Source organism: Macaca nemestrina, chromosome 10 (genome assembly GCF_043159975.1).
Source record: "Macaca nemestrina isolate mMacNem1 chromosome 10, mMacNem.hap1, whole genome shotgun sequence".
In the NCBI taxonomy this organism is placed as follows: Eukaryota; Metazoa; Chordata; class Mammalia; order Primates; family Cercopithecidae; genus Macaca; species Macaca nemestrina.
In genome coordinates, this window is record NC_092134.1 from 69,505,588 (window position 1) to 69,522,313 (window position 16,726).

At 39.0% G+C, this 16,726-nt stretch overlaps 1 protein-coding gene and 1 long non-coding RNA gene across 5 annotated transcripts in view; one reads left to right on the forward strand and one right to left on the reverse strand.

Moving 5' to 3' along the window:
* LOC105474026 (SLIT-ROBO Rho GTPase activating protein 1) overlaps window positions 1-16,726 on the reverse strand; it is a 303,892-nt gene that overhangs the window by 215,022 nt on the left and 72,144 nt on the right. The gene's annotated exons all lie outside the window — the stretch shown is intronic.
* LOC105474025 (uncharacterized) lies at window positions 577-12,319 on the forward strand. Of its 2 annotated transcripts, XR_011609070.1 has the most exons (4): window positions 577-661; window positions 2,980-3,129; window positions 3,607-3,745; window positions 12,180-12,298. It is a non-coding gene; the product is annotated as an uncharacterized lncRNA (long non-coding RNA). The 2 variants fall into 2 exon arrangements; XR_982625.3 differs by lacking the exon at window positions 3,607-3,745 and having other exon boundaries at window positions 12,180-12,319.

The window sequence follows — 16,726 nt, forward strand, 5'->3', positions numbered from 1 at the left end:
ATGGTATATTACCAACCATAAAGCGTTTATAGCTCTGGGGGACACAGGTGAGAGCAACTGCCTCTGTCTGAAGAGACTGGACATAAGCCCATAAAGGAAATAGTATTTTATATGAGTCTTGCCAGACAGTAAGGTTTTAAGCTGCAGAAATGGATGGAGAAAGCTGTAGAAAGGTTTCATTCTAGGCTTAGGTTACAGTATGAACTAAAGAACAAAACGGGAAGTGTGAAAGGCATAATGAAAATGTTGACTTAATGGACTGGGCCACTGTGACTGGGTTAAGAGAAAGTGGGGTCAGACACAGAGAACCTGCAGCTTCCGTGTAAACATGAGGATGCCACTTCCATCTGCTGACTGGCTGTCCTGATGGTTGGCAACAGCATAAGGGCAGCAATCAGTCAATAGATACCTACCCAGTACATAATCTGGGCCAGCTAGGGACTGGGTCAGCCAGGGACTGCAGCAGGCACCAGGGGTACAGTGATAGTCTGCACTTAAAAAGTCTGCAGTGTAGTAGGGGTAGGCAGGTGCTTACAAAGGGCAAGTTCTAGAACTAGAATAGGAATAGATGACCAACCGAAGTCTTCCAAGCCATGGAAGTAGAATCTATTCAATTCAAGAATTTCAGAAGAAAATACTAAGAGACGTCAAGATGAAATACGTATGTATATAGTAGTTGACTCCCTCCATTACTATAAAATATATTGGTGGGGGATGGGGAGGATTAGGTATGTTGAGAGAAGAATTTGAGATATTGGAAAAATATCCAGGTAGAGATGCTCGGAAATAGAATGAAGTTCTAAATCAGAGGTTTAGATTTATTGACACATAATATGACAAATGGAATACTTTCAATATTATTGACAACTCATATTTAAATCATAAGAAAACCATAATAATATTAGACTCTGTAAACAAACAAAAAAAGACATAATACAAAGGTAGGGAATGAGAAGTGTTGATCAAAGAGTATAAAGTTTCATATTGGGAAAAGGAATAGGTTTTGAGACCTACTGCACATCCGGGTGGCTACAGTCAATAATAATGTATTGTATATTTCAAAATAACTAAGAATGAATTTCCAGTGTCTCACCATAAAAAATGATAAGTAATCGAGGCGATATGTTAATTAACTTTAATCATTCCACATTGTATACAGATATCAAAACATCACATTGTACCCCATGAATGTATACAATTATGATTTATCAAAAATAATATTAATAGTAAAAAAACAAAAAAAACAACAAACAAAAAGAAGACTTGAGCCCTACCCAGAAGGCAGGCAGAGCACAGACTCAGGAGGTGAACAAGTTGGTCTAAATTCAGCTGGACCACTTGCAACTTCGGTGACCATGGCCAAAGAACTTCACCTCTATGATCCTTCCCCTCCTATGAAACTGGGATGATAACTATATTTATATCCCCCACGGGAGTATTATAAAGATTGTCTGAATAGAATAGCACAGCACCCAACACACAGCATAGGCTCAGCAACTCTTAACTATTATTTATAACAAAAAATCCACATTTGCTTGCTGTTAAGATATTAAATTAGAAGGGTAATTTTGGAACATCTAAAAAGTCTATGTAATTGATGGTGTGAGGAAGAAAGAATCAGAGTGCTTAAACCAGTGGTATAATATCAAAGTACTATAAATATGTACTATCCAATCATTTTTAGAACATGAAATTAAATTGCGGATTTTAGAGAGAAGGATAAAAGGAAATTCTCTTGAAACTGGCCAAGTTGTGGTCCTCCTCAGTCCAAAGTGATTTTTCACTTGCAATAAGGGACCATCTTATTTATGCATGAAGGTTTTCATTCTAGGCTTAGGTTACAGTGTGAATTAAAGAACAAATGCGAAAAGTGTGAAAGGCATAATAAAAATTCTGCCCCAACAGACTGGGCCACTGTAGCTGGGCTAGGGGAAAGTGGGGTCAGACATAGGAAACCTACAGCTCCCCAGTATAATCATGAGGATGCCATCTCTATCTGTTGACGGGCTGGTCTGATCAGCATAAGGGCAGTCCATAGTATAAGGGCAACAGTATAAGGGCAGCAATCAATAATTTCATACAAAAAATTATTCTTACTCCTTTTCTTTTTGTCCTCCTTTATTCCTTTTTCTACTTTAGATATTAACATGTGGTATCTGTGACTGTGAAAATTAACATATGCAAATTCTCAATAAATGTTAACACTTCCCTCAATTTTTCTTTGCTGTAATACTTTCCCCCAAAATTTGAATTCTGAAACACTGAAGGTGCATGATAATTTTAACTTCTGCACTGCAGGTACATCCTCCTAATTGGCATAATTTTAATAATGAAGCTTTTTAATATACACAAATATTAACAATTTTCCTCTAATTTAACTTAAACCCCTCATCAAAATTGAGACACTATACATCTCATTTATTTTTCCCAATGACCAGAAAGTATAAAAGCTTAGCATTTGCCCTGATGAGGGACTAAGTCATTGATGCTGAAAGTAAATAGTTCATAATAATGTCAGCAATAGATTCACCTTGAATATGAATGCTGGTATGATTTGTACCTAAAGCAGTACTACTTTAAATTCAGGCAAGAGAAGGCAGGCTACTTCTTCATAAGGAGGCTCTGCTACTAAATCAGGATCCAGGAACAAATCATACTTCAAATCATCTGTTCTTTAAAGCATTATGGACACATTGGATAACATCAAATGCAGTGACAGTCACCCCTCCTGTACCATGCCGAAATGATACCACTTGAGAGCCATAAATAGCCTCCAACCAGATGGCATGGCTTGGCTCAAGTTGTGATCTCATTTTTTTAAGACAAAAATTTTAAATTAATTCATTTCTTAATTCAATCATTCATTTGGCAAATTCACATTGCCCCAGTACTACGTGCCAGGCACTGCTGAGACAGTACCTAAAGGTGAGAACTCTCTTGGAGCCATTCACACATTTGATGTTTCACATCCTCACACAGGCTGGTTCTCAAGGAGCAAGCCACAAAGCAACCAAGTAACCCCTGAGAGAATGATCCCTCTGGGAGTTCCCCAAACTGCTGCCTCCTTCAATCCTCAATAAAAAAAGGTGGCATCGCCAAAAGCAAAAAGTCAAGGAAACCCCTCATCATGTAAGTGATAAAGTTCACTAGGGTATAAATTTGCTCATTCCTATATTCTTTTTATTGTTGGAACGATTACAAATATTCTTTTTGAAAATCATATAGTAAACTAGCTATTGGTGTTTTAAAAAATCCTTATGCTCCTCCAAAAAACTGTTCATATAATGCCTAAACTAGATGATCTCTAAAATATGGATTCAACAAACGCTGAATAATCACAAAAAGTTAATGAAGAATCTGTTTCTGATTTACTTTATTCTTGGTCAATGGAGCACTATTAGGTTGGGACAAGAGGTACTTTACACAAATCCAACTCATCTACAACTCAGACCCAAAGAAGGATGGCACCCACTTTCTCTGAGGCTTAATCAAAGGGTCTAATAACTTGAAGAACCTCTGAAGTAAAATTAATGTGGCTACAAAAATTTGAAGACAAAGATTTTATAGCGTTCATACTCTTTTTTTTTTCTTTTGTTTTTTTTTTAGATGGGGTCTTTCTCTGTCACCCAGGCTGGGATGCAGTGGTGCAATCTCGGCTCACTATGACCTCCACTTCCCTGCAACCTCCACCTCCCAGTTTCAAGCCATTCTCCTACCTCAGCCTCCCGAGTAGCTGGGATTACAGGTACCTGCCACCACGCCTGGCTAATTTTTGTATTTTTAGTAGAGACAGGGTTTTGCCATGTTGGCCAGGCTGGTCTCGAACTCCTGACCCCAGGTGATCTGTCTGCCTCGGCCTCCCAAAGTGCTGGGATTACAGGCGTGAGCCACCATGCCCAACCGAGTTCATATTTTTTTGTTCACATATCAAGTTATATAAATGTCGTATGTGGTCAATCTTCAAGTTACCAATTAATTAATTTAGTTCCTTAAGAACCAATGGTATAATCTGTAGCCTTTACTCAAGTGACTTCCTCCTGAAATTAACAAATTTTTGATAACCATCATGTATACTACTTGTATAAAATGAAGAAACTTAAAGGAGATTGTTATCAAAGTGTCTTGCTTAGTCTAACATGAGAGAAAATTATCTTGATTATATTATGCAAACAAGGAATCTTAAAATGGGCATTTGGAAGCAGATAATTTTGACTAGAGAGACAGAATAAGAATAAGCAATCTATTAAATACCATCTTAATTATGTACTGAGGTAGCTATAATCTCAAACTTTTCACATAAACTCATGTGAAATTCTTTGATATGACTGGTTAAAAAAATTATAACAGAATGATTTCCTTATCCTAATCACCCCTTAAATTAAAAAGTGCCAAAGTAACATATTAATGTATAAACAAAATATTTATATGCCTTTATAAAATGATGTTGTAAGTATGGCCTTTATAAAATGATGTTGTTGTAAGTATAATATATAGTAGCATGAATAAAATCTATCTATCTATCTATCTATCTATCTATCTATCTATCTATCTATCTATCTATCTGTAAGTCTGGGAGCAAGAGGAAGAGAAACTATGTCACAAAAAAAGTGACAGAGTTTGATCCAACTTTAGGGCAATAATACATATAAGTACATTTTAAAAAGTCTGGTAGGGTATTACAAAATACTAGTGGCATTTGCTTCTGAGTGATAGGATTAGCATTTTAGTTTATGGATTGGTCACCATATGATTTCTGACTTAAGTAGGTGAGTAGAAAAGGTGACAAAATTCTTTTCCTTTGTACCAACAGTGAGTTCCCAGGAAGGATAGCTGCAAATGCAATGCAGATGTCCTAGAGAAGATGCTACCAAACGTTTTCATATTATATAGTTAGCCTGTGGGTTATGGAGCAAATTGTAAGTCTTGGGGTGGATTTCTCCTTCTAGTAATTAAACAGATCTACTCTTGTGGTTGACCACAAGTTGGATCTTTCATTCATTAAGCATTGACTGAGTCCTTCTGCACCAGATTCTGTACAAATGAATATATGAAAAAGAAATGGCAATGTTTCTTCCCTCAAAGAGCTTACAGTTCATTGGGAGAGACAAACAGATGCCTCCCATGCAACAATGCCCAAGATATTGCAGGGTATTGCAGGAACACAGACAAGGCACACTTGCTCTAATGTGGGCAACTACAAGCAATTTGGTATGGCTGGTATGTGAAGGATGGTGCAAGAAGTGGCAAGCACTGATGCTGGAAAAGTAGGTTGGAGTAGGATCATGGAGGCCTAGTCTACCATGGTAAAGAACTAAGACTTTGATTGAATACTTGAAAAGCTTTACTTGTGAGGTAACGTGCTAAGTAAAGAGAAACGTCATTGACTCCAGGGCATCCCTAATGCAAAAACAGTCTGCAAATCTGTAAATGCTACTGAAATACTTACTGTTTACAATAATCCTGTTTCACATATGGACATCAGTTGAGTTAGAGCTGCTGTCTAAAAATTCCTTAAGCTACATTAGAAATCAAATTCCATAGATTAGAAATCATCTATCTTTGGTCAGGCGCAGTAGCTCATGCCTGTAATCCTAGCACTTTGGGAAGCTGATGTGGGTGGATCACTGGAGGTCAGGATTACAAGACCAGCCTGGCCAACATGGCAAAACCCCATCTCTAATAAAAATACAAAAAAAAGCCTGGTGTGGTGGTGGGCGCCTGTAATCTCAGCTACTCGGGAGGCTGAGGCAAGAGAATCACTGGAAGCTGGGAGGCAGAAGTTGTAGTAAGCCAAGATCACACCACTCCACTTCAGCCTGGGCGACAGAGTGAGACTCCATCTCAAAAAAAAAAAAGAAAGAAAGAAATCATCTATCTTGATTTCCTTCACAATAAATAGTGGGTGCAGAGTTGTGATGGCTAAGGAAATATAAAATGTATAAAATGGAACTAAGACATTTTCCAGCAAGTTTTTTTGAAGAGTTTATCTATCATAACAAAAAGTATTTCTCTTAGAAAGGCCTATAAAATCAATTCAGATATTTGAGCAATCCTCTGTTTCCCAACTGATTTATTCAACATATCTTCATTAAACATACTCTATGTACCAGGCATGATCACAGATCACTGCAGCCTCAGACTCCTGGGCTTAAGCAATCCTTGAAATTATATTCTTTAAGAACATATAACAGAGAAACCTAACTCAGTTGTGGCAGGTGTGGGAGCATATGTACGTGTATATGTTAGGGGAGCAGGGGTTGTGAGTGGCTTTTCCAAAGAAGTATCATTTGAGCTAAAATCTAAAGGATGATATTACTTAGAGATGTATTCCAGGTTCAGCCTGTGCAAAGGCCCAGGAAGGGAAATGAATTTGTGCCTTCAAGAAACAAAGAGATGCCCAGAGAGAAGAAAATAGCTAGAGATGGCGTCAGAGATATGGGCAGGAAACCTGGTCATCCATGGTCTTTGGTCATATTGTGGATTAATCATAAAGGCAATAAAGAAGCCTTTGAAGGGTTTTGAACTTGGAGGTTCAAAGTGAGCCAGCTGCAGAGTGGACAATGCATTGAAGAATTAGAACAAATGCAGTTAGGAGATTACGACAGCACTCAAGGTGAAAACACTCAAAGTGGTAGCGTAGCTGGCATTAGAGTGATCATGATGGAGCTGGAAAGAAGTGAACAGATTCTAGAGATATTTTAGAAGTAAACTGTCAGGTGATGGTAATGGAGTGGTACTGGTGACAAGCTAGGGGAGATATTAAAGATGACTACCAGATTTCTGGCTTGTCGAACCAGATGGATGGGCCACCACTCACTGAGATAAGGAAGAAGTTCAAGGGTGGGACAAAAAAGCATCTGTTCAGTTTTGTGCATGTTTAATTGAAGGAACTTTTGAGACATCAACAGATGATATGTCAAGTAGGTAGCTACATATATAATGAATATATATTCTCCATATTAAAAAATCTTTTCATTTTCTCCCCAGTGCTACTCTTCTTCTCAAGGTCTTTCCCATTTCGTCAATGGACCTACATTCTCTGTTACTCACTCCCAAACCAGGATATTATCCTTAGTTCCTCTTTTTCACACCTCCATCCAGACCATTTACAGGTCTCACTCACCAGCCTTAGCTTCAAAATATGTCCTGAATCTAGCTTTTCACCACCTTCTGTCAGTGTTGCCAGAACCATCTCTTGCCTTAACTTCTGCATATCCAACTCATCTCTAGGGTCTCATTCTCATTATCCCCTATAATCTAATCACACAGAAGCCAACATGATATTTTTAAAACATTAATCAAATCATGTTCCTCCCTTCTAATCCCTTATCATGTCTTCTCCTACTCTCATAATCAAGCACAGTATTTATCACGGCCCCCCACGTTCTAGGAGAACTAGCTTCTCCACTCCTTCCCAACCTCATATCTCCAGCTCACTTCCCTTTATTCGCAAGGGCTCTCTTGCTGTTCCGTGGACATCTTAGGATAATTTCAGCCTGTGGTACGTTGCCTTGGAACATTCTACCCATCACAGTCATTCATGGTTTGATCTTTCACTTCATTCAGGTTTCGGCTCAAGTTGCCGCTTCAGAGGCTATATCTCAATAGTTATCAGGAAAATATCAATGAAGACCACAATGCAATGTTATCTTATACCCACTAGACTGGCAAAAATTAAGATGTTTTATGATACCACGTGCTGATAAAAAGTGGGTCTGCTGGAGCTCTTAATCACTTATGAGTGGGAATGTAAACTGGTGATGCCCCTTCAGAAAACAATTTGGTAGTAACATGTGAACTTGAACACTGACATACCCCATAACCTAGCAATTCCACTCCTAGCAACAGGCCATGGAGAAACTCCTGTATATGCATGTTAATAGGAACACATGAAAATGTTTAACAGCACTGTTCAAATAGCAGAAAGTTGGAAACAATCCAAATATCCACCAACAGGGCAATGAATCAATTGATTCTGCATATTCACCCAACAACACATAATTCAGCTTTTAAAATGAATGAACTACAGCTACATGCAACAATGTCAAGCAGTTATACTATTTTTACAAATCAAAACAAAAGCAAAATTAGCTGTATAGTACTTATCAGCATATTTATAAGGGATAAACATTATTTTTTTAAAAAAGGCAAGAAAAGGAAAAAAAATTAGGAACTAGTTGCTTCAAAAGATAGGCAGGTAGATGGGATGGGGCAGAGCACAGGCAAGTGCGACAGAATTGGTAATGCTTTTGTTTGTAGATTAGGTGGTAAGTCATACGTATGACATTGTTACACTTTATAATTTTCAAACACAGTTTTGTGTGTGTGTGTACATACGTGTGTAATGTTAAGTTAAAACAATTAAAATATTGGCCAGGCATAGTGGCTTACACCTGTAATCCCAGCACTTTGGTAGGCCAAGGTGGGTGGATCATTAATATACAAACATATATTAAATGTTAAGTTAAAACAATTAAAATATTGGCCAGGCACGGTGGCTCACACCTGTAATCACAGCACTTTGGGAGGCCAAGGCAGGTGGATCACTTGAGCCCAGGAGTTCCAGATCAGCCTGGGCAACATGGCTTACCCCTGTCTCTACAAAACACAGAAAGTAGCCAGGCGTGGTGGTGTGTGCCTGTAGTCCCAGCTTCCAGTCCCAGGAGGCTGAGGTGGGAGGATCACTCCAACCCATGAGGCGGAGGTTGCAGTGAGTCAAGATTACACCACTGCACTCCAGCCTGCACAACAGAGCGAGATCCTGTCTCTAAAAACCAATCAAACAAAAACACAAAAAACACCCCTCCCCAAAAAATCCAAAATCCAAAATAACATACCTCTTCTCTGAACTTCATTTGTCTTTATAGCACACGTCACTCCCCAAAGAATATATACAGACAAACTGACTCACACTAACGCACTCATTTCCTTGTTTATTTTAAGTCTCTCCCATTAGAATGCAAACTCCTTAACTGTGGAGTCTGTGACATTCTTGTTCACCACTGTATTTCCAGGCCTAGAAGAGTACCCGGCATATACAATAAATATTTATGGAATAAATGAATAAATGGATAAACAAATGGCCTAGATAGCACAAGCAAAGCAATAGAGGACTGGCTGGTGCAATGGCTCATGCCTGTAATCCCAGCACTTTAGGAGACCAAGACAGGCAGATTGCTTGAGCCCAGGGGTTCGAGACCAGCCGGGGCAACACGGTGAAACCTCATCTCTACAAAAAATACAAAAATTAGCTGGGTGTGGTGGCACATGACTGTAGTTCCAGCTACTCAGGAGACTGATGTGGGCGGGTCACTTGAGCCTGGGAGGCGGAGGTTGCAGTGAACCATGATTGCACCACTGTACTCCAACCTGGGTGACACAGTAAGGCTTGTCTCAAAAAAAGAGAGAAAGCAATAGGGCATAAAAGGCTTAGTTCATGAACCCTGAAGTCAGACACTTCCAGGTTCAAATCGAGGCTCTCATCAGTCTTCTTAGCTGGGTGACCTTGAATGAGTTGCTTAACTTCATTGGGTTTCTGTTTTCTCATCTCTAAATCAGGGTAATGCGGGGAGGAGGGGTTTTGATGATTAAAAAAAGAATTTAGCACTTTGTCCAGCACAATATTATTCTTGTACAACGACAACGTAATTTCCTCATAAAAAGTGGCCTTTTATTGCTCAAGGACATAGCTTTGAGCAATTTGCATTCTTTGGGCAGTTTTACTGACTGATTTTGTCCACACCCAATTTTAAAATGTGAACCAATTGGGCATCCTATAGTTGTTGCTACAGTTTGCTCAGACTAAAGACATGTGCTAGGGAAATCTTGTAGCCACCAAACTTCCAGTGAGTATGGCACAATATAATCTTGCATCAGTGCTAGCCACTAGAATAGGAAATCAGTAAGATAAGAATAGCAAAAATAACATCATCCATTTATTCACGGTTTTCTGTATGATAAACAACACAGACATATCATCCCATGAACTCCTCACAGCTAGCTTGGGAAATTGGTGTGTACAAGAATTTCCGAAAGTATGTTCATTATAAACTGTTTTCAAATTTGGGCCTAAGCAGGTTCTGAAATAGAGACCATATTCAAACAGTAATTAGCAATTCTTGAGATTAGATCTGCACTATCAGCTATAATACATCTTTTTAAAACAAAACAAAAAGCAAGCTCTTTCACATCCTAAATGATGACTTATTTTACAGTAGTAAAACCCAGGGCCTTCGCTGCTGTGAAGCCCATGTAGTCCCTTCCAAAAATCATGGTAGCAACATCTATACTTCAGAAGGACCAACTGTGCAGTGCTGTTGACTCACATCGCTCCCAACACACTCACAATTAAAACGAACTTTTGGGTGAACTGACCTATGTTTTCCACCCTGGACTCTAGCCAACACCTAGACATCCCTCCCTCTAGATGGATCATACCCTCAGAGAGTCCTAGGTCTTTCTGGGAGTCTTTTCCAGTTCTGCTCAGGCTCCAGGTCCAGAGGACACTCCAGGGGTTCCAATGACTCAGGAGAATCCCAGACTAACAATAATTACTCATCATAACAACAATAATAACGCTTTATACAGTGCTGACTATGTATCAGGCAGTATTTATTCTTAGTGTTGCACATATATTTGCTCATTTAATCTGCATAACTACCCCATGGGGTAGATATAAAGCTTGCAATATGACTAAATCTCACAAGTGAGATTCCTGAAAGTGAACACATGAAATCTATATGCAATCTGACCTTGCTGAGCAAGGTGAGACCGCAGCAGAAATCAGCAGCCCATGCCAAACGATCCTTGGTGGTACTGGGAAATGGTCTGGCCTTGTGGTTTTGATCAAATGGCACACTCTCAGATCCAAACCACAACTTCCCCAAAATTAATCAAGGAGAAATAAATGGATGGTGAGTGGAGCAGAAGAAAGAGTAGTTAATTTTTGTCACATTTCACACCCTAACTACTTCTCATTAAGTCTACTGGTCTGCATGCGATTCCCAGACCTTTGTTAAATCTCATGACTTTTACATCATCCCGGGCACCTTATGCCCCTTCTCAGCTTTCAGCATAGTCACAACTTCCTCTGGAATTTCTTCCTGATTCAAATGTTCCCTGTCATTTCCCTCCAGCCCCTCTATGCTTAGAACACTCTGCACACATTTACTACAGTATGTAATTACTGCTTTCATTTTTAGTTATTCTGTCCATCTCCCCTTTGAACTTTCAGCATCTCAAGACCACGGATGACATTTGTTTTGCCAGCATCTGGTATAGAGTTGGCTGAGCTGCTGCAGACAAGTAACAAATGTTTACTAACTGAATGAACTAAGGAAACCATGCTCCTCATAGACGGCACACAGTTTCTCACCACCCACCTAAACAATGCCCTTGCAGAATGATCAGGTTGGGAAAATTAGAAAAGAAGGTGTCTCAAACTGGTGGGGATCTGCTTGATTTGTAATGAAGGAATTATAAAACAACCCTTTCAGGCTAGGCACGGTGGCTCATGCCTGGAATCCCAGCACTTTGGGAGGTCAAGGCGGGAGGATCCCTAAAGCTCAGGAGTTTAAGGGCAGCCTGGGCAACATGGTGAAACCCCATCTCTAGAAAAATTAGCCAGGCATGGTGGCACATGCCTTGTGGTCCCAGCTACTCAGGAGGGTGAGGTGGGAGGATCGCTCTAGCCTGGGAGGCAGAGGTTGCAATGAGCCATGATCACACCACTGCACTCCAGCCTGAGTGATAGAGTGAGACCCCGTCTCAAAAGAAAAAAAAAAAAAGAAAAGAAAACCATTTCTGAGCACTTTGCTTCCAAGCCCTAGAATTTAAACTTGCCTCTTTTTCAATAAAACAATAACCAGTACTACCACCTATGACCAAGGCTTCTATTTCATCCTTGAGACTTCTCACTTCATTAATATCCAAGTTTCTGAATAGCTTTTGAAGGTTAGTGAAAGGCTGCTCAAACGTTTTGAGCTGAGTTTCTGTTCTGAGAGTTACTTTTTCTCTTCAGGGCAAATCATATTTGGTTTTCCTCTATCTTTCTAATAAATGCTGTTTAAAAGGTTGGAGGCATTGAAGGTGAAGAGAGAAATATATATCTAGAAGTTGTTAATCAATAAGGAATTTCTGTGGACGCCTGTGTGACCTCAGCGTTTTTCACATTTCCACAGGTCTCCTTGGAGATGGTTGCTATGATCACTCAGTTCCCCGGCTAAAAATCTTCAAAATGTGGATCACTGCTTTTATTCTCTTTTGTCCTCTTTATTAGCGGTTTTCCCCTCACATATAGTTTATTTCTGTATGCATGCAATCTGCTCATAATTTTTTATCAAATTATATTCCATACAAATAGAATGCCCCCCATTCTTTTGGTTCCTCTGGAAATGCTTTTATTTGGAATATAACATTTGGCAATGCATTAGAAATACTATTTATACTTTTATGTTTCCTGGTTCCCTGAAAGTAAATGATTCATATGGCAGCTAGCCCTGCCTGCTTCTGTCTCAAAAAACACTAATCTACACTGGAAGTAACTAAACATTGACAATAAAAATATCCAACCTGATTGATGCTTTGCATGTTGCTTATTTAACAAGCCCTTAGCATGGATTATCTCCAGATTAATATTTAAATTTATGCAACTCTTTCCCCTCTTTACTAAAGTTAAAGCAAATATACTTTTATTTGACTCTACATTCATTATTCACATTTCAAATATCTAAATTATTTCATGATGGAGGTTTCTTACAAATACATAAGGGGAAAAAGAACTTGAAATGCTGAGTAGATTAAAACAAAATTTAAGTAGCAATTGTCCAATAAGCAGAGAAACCTAAAATGCAATATCCAAAAACAATCTTAACATCCTTCCACAGCAAGGTTAGATGCTTTGTTGAAATATATAATTCAAGTGTAAATTACAAAATAGAGCTCTTCTGGGAGTTTTCAAAGTCTTAATTACGCAGGTCAGCTGAATAGAGACCATATTTGGAAAAAAATATAGTAAATGAATCATAGGGAATGATTTTTAGACAGAAACTTGTAGGGTTTTCCGTTAGCTACCTTATTTTTGGAAAAGAGGACCAGCTCAGGAACAAACACCAAAATTCAAACCAGCAAAGAAAGGCATACCTGTGCAGCAGAATTACAGTAATGTAAATCCGTGGCAACATGATACAAGAACTTTTTATTGGTACAAGTAATTCATATAAAAATGCAAATCCCAGTTTGTTCACATGGAAAAACATTATTTTATTATCTTCATAAAAATATAATTCTTGAAATATTAAATTGTAGTAGTAGATACAGGTAAACATCAGAAATTAATTCTTCTAGAGCCATTTTACACATTTCCATAAGCCGTGAATTTATGAATCAAGTCAAAATTAGGTCACTAAAAACAAAAAGGAACAGATAAGCAGCTAGAATCCATTCATTTGTTCATTCAATCAACAACACTTACTAAGCATTGATTTTGCACCAAGCACTGTGGTTGGAATTTGGAAGAGAAAGTGATTAAGAGCTGGGTTCAACTATCCTTAAGGTTTTGTGGGAAAAACAAAACCATAAATAGTTAATTACAGTATGATATGATAAGGACAATGACTGAGGGATAAAACAGTAGAATTCAGTCTTTAAAAAGGGACAAGTGATAGGTATGAAAATGGTTTTATGAGAGTCACAGTGCCATTGTTCTGAACAACAGATTCATTACTGTTGATACAAAAATACTGTTCATACAAGAGGGACTTTGCCCTTAGGTAGTTATAGCCTAGCACAGAGGACAGATAAGAAAAAATAATAAATAGTGCTTCCCAAACTATCTGTAATAAAGGACCAGTCTTTTCCAATGTAAATCCTTCACGACTGATACTTTCGTAAAAATTGAAGACTAGAAAAAATATAAAAATTAAGATATAAAAATGCAATCTCCAATTTTTATTATTAGATTCCAGAGTCATAAAATTACTTTGTTAAATTGCTATCCGAGATCTCAATGCTTACCTTCAATTTTTGTGCCTATTTTATGGAAGACTGGTAACATACATTGCCGTCCATGGACAAGTACTGCAATAAAATATGAGAGATGCTAAGATAAAAGTATATATGCTGTTGTCACATAGGAGGAAGTGAGCCATTAACAGGAAGAGAGATGAAGTTCATCTAAGAAAAAGCTTTATAAAAGACCCTTGAATTGTGTCTATATATATATATATAAAGACATATATGAAGACATATGCCTATATATATACACGAACACAGTGACACATGCCTGTAATCCCAGCACCTTGGGAGGCCAAGGTGGGAGGATCGCTTGAGCCAAGAGTTCAAGACTAGCCTGGGCAATATGTGAAACCCTGCCTCTACAAAAAATATAAAAATTAGCTGGTATGGTTGTGAGCATCTATAGTCCCAGCTACTCAGGAGGCTGAGGTGGGAGGATCACCTGGGCCAATGTGGGCAACAGAGTGAGACCTTGTCTCAAAAAAAAAAAAAAAAAAAAAAAAAAAAAAAAAAAAAAAAGGAGAAGGATTTACCAGAAAATTGATTGCAGTGACAGGCATAAAGAAAAGCATTCCAGGTAGGAGGAATAAAACATGGGAGGTAGGAAAAGCAAGAATTTCTATATCATTGCATAATGAGGGAGAAAAAGAGGCAGAGAGAGGAGGGCCTTATAAGCTAAAGGCAAGCCTTATGTGTGGAATAGCACCCTATTTAGTGAAATTCCAAAACGAGGACTAAGGAAAGCACTTGATTCCTCTACTGGGTATTTAAAACGTTGTTACAAACAACTCCAGTGATATTCACAAGTGAATTTAATCCTTCTAGGTGGAGCTCATTGAATATCACCTAAACTTCCTCTTTCTTTCCAGCTAGCGTTGCAGGCCATGAACCCTCATCCTAGTGTTGCAGGGCTGAACTACCTCTAAAATGTTGGTCAAAAATCCCTATCATGAAACATTAGAGAATTTTCAGACGGGAAACAATAGTGTTTATACTTCTCTACCTTTTTAAAAAAATTTTTATTTTCATCTTGCTATCTGTCCCTGCAGAATGGCAGAGCAACAGAGTGTGTACTCTATCTAGTGCTGACTTTTTTTTTCTTTTAAGATGGAGTCTTGTTCCATCACCCAGGCTGCAGTGGCTTAATCATAGCTCACTGCAGCCTCAAACTCCCAGGCTCAAGCCATCCTCTCACCTCAGCCTCCCAAGTAGCTGGGGTTACAGACTCATGCCACCACACCTGGGTAATTTTTTATTTTTAATATTTTTAGAGATGGGGGTCTCACTTCGCTGCCCAGGCTGATCTCGAACACCTAGCTTCAAGTGATTCTCTTGCCTTGGCTTCTCAAAGTGCTGGGATTACAGGTGTGAGCCACAGTGCCCAGCCTAGTGCTGACTTTTATATGCTCCGTGACATTGAATGAATTACCCTCTCAGTTTCCTCAATTCTGAAATAAGGATAGTGTCAGTATCTACCTCACAGGACTCTTGTACTGTGAGGATTAAATAAGTTAATACAAGTAAAACACTCAGAACAGTGCCTGGCAAATAGTAGATGATCAATAAGTGTCCCTGAGTTATTAGTATCATTAAAAATAAAAGGAAATGGGCATGGATTGGTGTATAACGCCCCCCTCTCCTTCCCCAGTGCCATTCATCTAAGTACACAAAAGTGGGACCAAGTAGACTCCCTAATTTCTAACACTGCGCATCCTCCACTATTTCCCCAACATAATTTTAAACCTAAAGATGTACCACAGGTGGAGAAAATAGAGCTAATTATAGGCCTCTGGAGTAAAATGACTAAAGAAAATCAATGGAGAAGAGCTTATTTTCTGTCCTAGTCCTACCTTAGTTATCCCTAAAATTAGAAGCCAGTAGTTTTGGGTTATTGAAAGACACTTCCTCTGTGAGGGGAAACCGGAATGAGACAAGACTGTTTAGGCAAGCTTTATTTAAAACATTCAGCACCTCGTAGCAATGTAATCGGGGTGATGCTTAAATATTTTAAAGTCTGAGATGGTTGTCAAGAGTTCACTGAGAGTTTGACAACAACTGGGAACTACAGAATTAGCAATATGGTGCCACTTCACACAGAAGACTTAGCAAGGGTATACAGTAATTCTGGGTCAGGAATGTTAAGAGTTTATCTTAATTTAGCAGCTGTAGTGCTGCAGTAGCCAAATCTAGCGAAGTCCTTTCAGGGAGATCAGCTAAGGGCGCAGCCGTCTAGACAAAACACCACCACAACTACATGGATGGGTGCAGAGATAGATGCAAGGTTGACTAAGATGTTGCCAGTACATCAGCAGAAACTTGGAAGAAATCCAGAGACCAGAGTTTAAAAACACTGTGCTGGGCGACACCTTAAAGAAGTTATTGAGGTGTTTTCTTTTTTCTTTTTCTTTTTTTTTTTTTGAGACAGAGTCTCACTCTGTGCCCCAGGCTGGAGTACAGTGGCGTGATCTCGGCTCACTGCAAGCTCTGCCTCCCGGGTTCCCGCCATTCTCCTGCCTCAGCCTCCCGAGTAGCTGGGACTACAGGTGCCCACCACCACGCCTCGCTAATTTTTTTGTGCTTTTAGTAGAGATGGGGTTTCACTGTGTTGGCCAGGATGGTCTCGATTTCCTGACCTTGTGATCCACCCGCCTCGGCCTCCCAAAGTGCTGGGATTACAGGCTTGAGCCACCGCGCCCGGCCGAAGTGTTTTCTT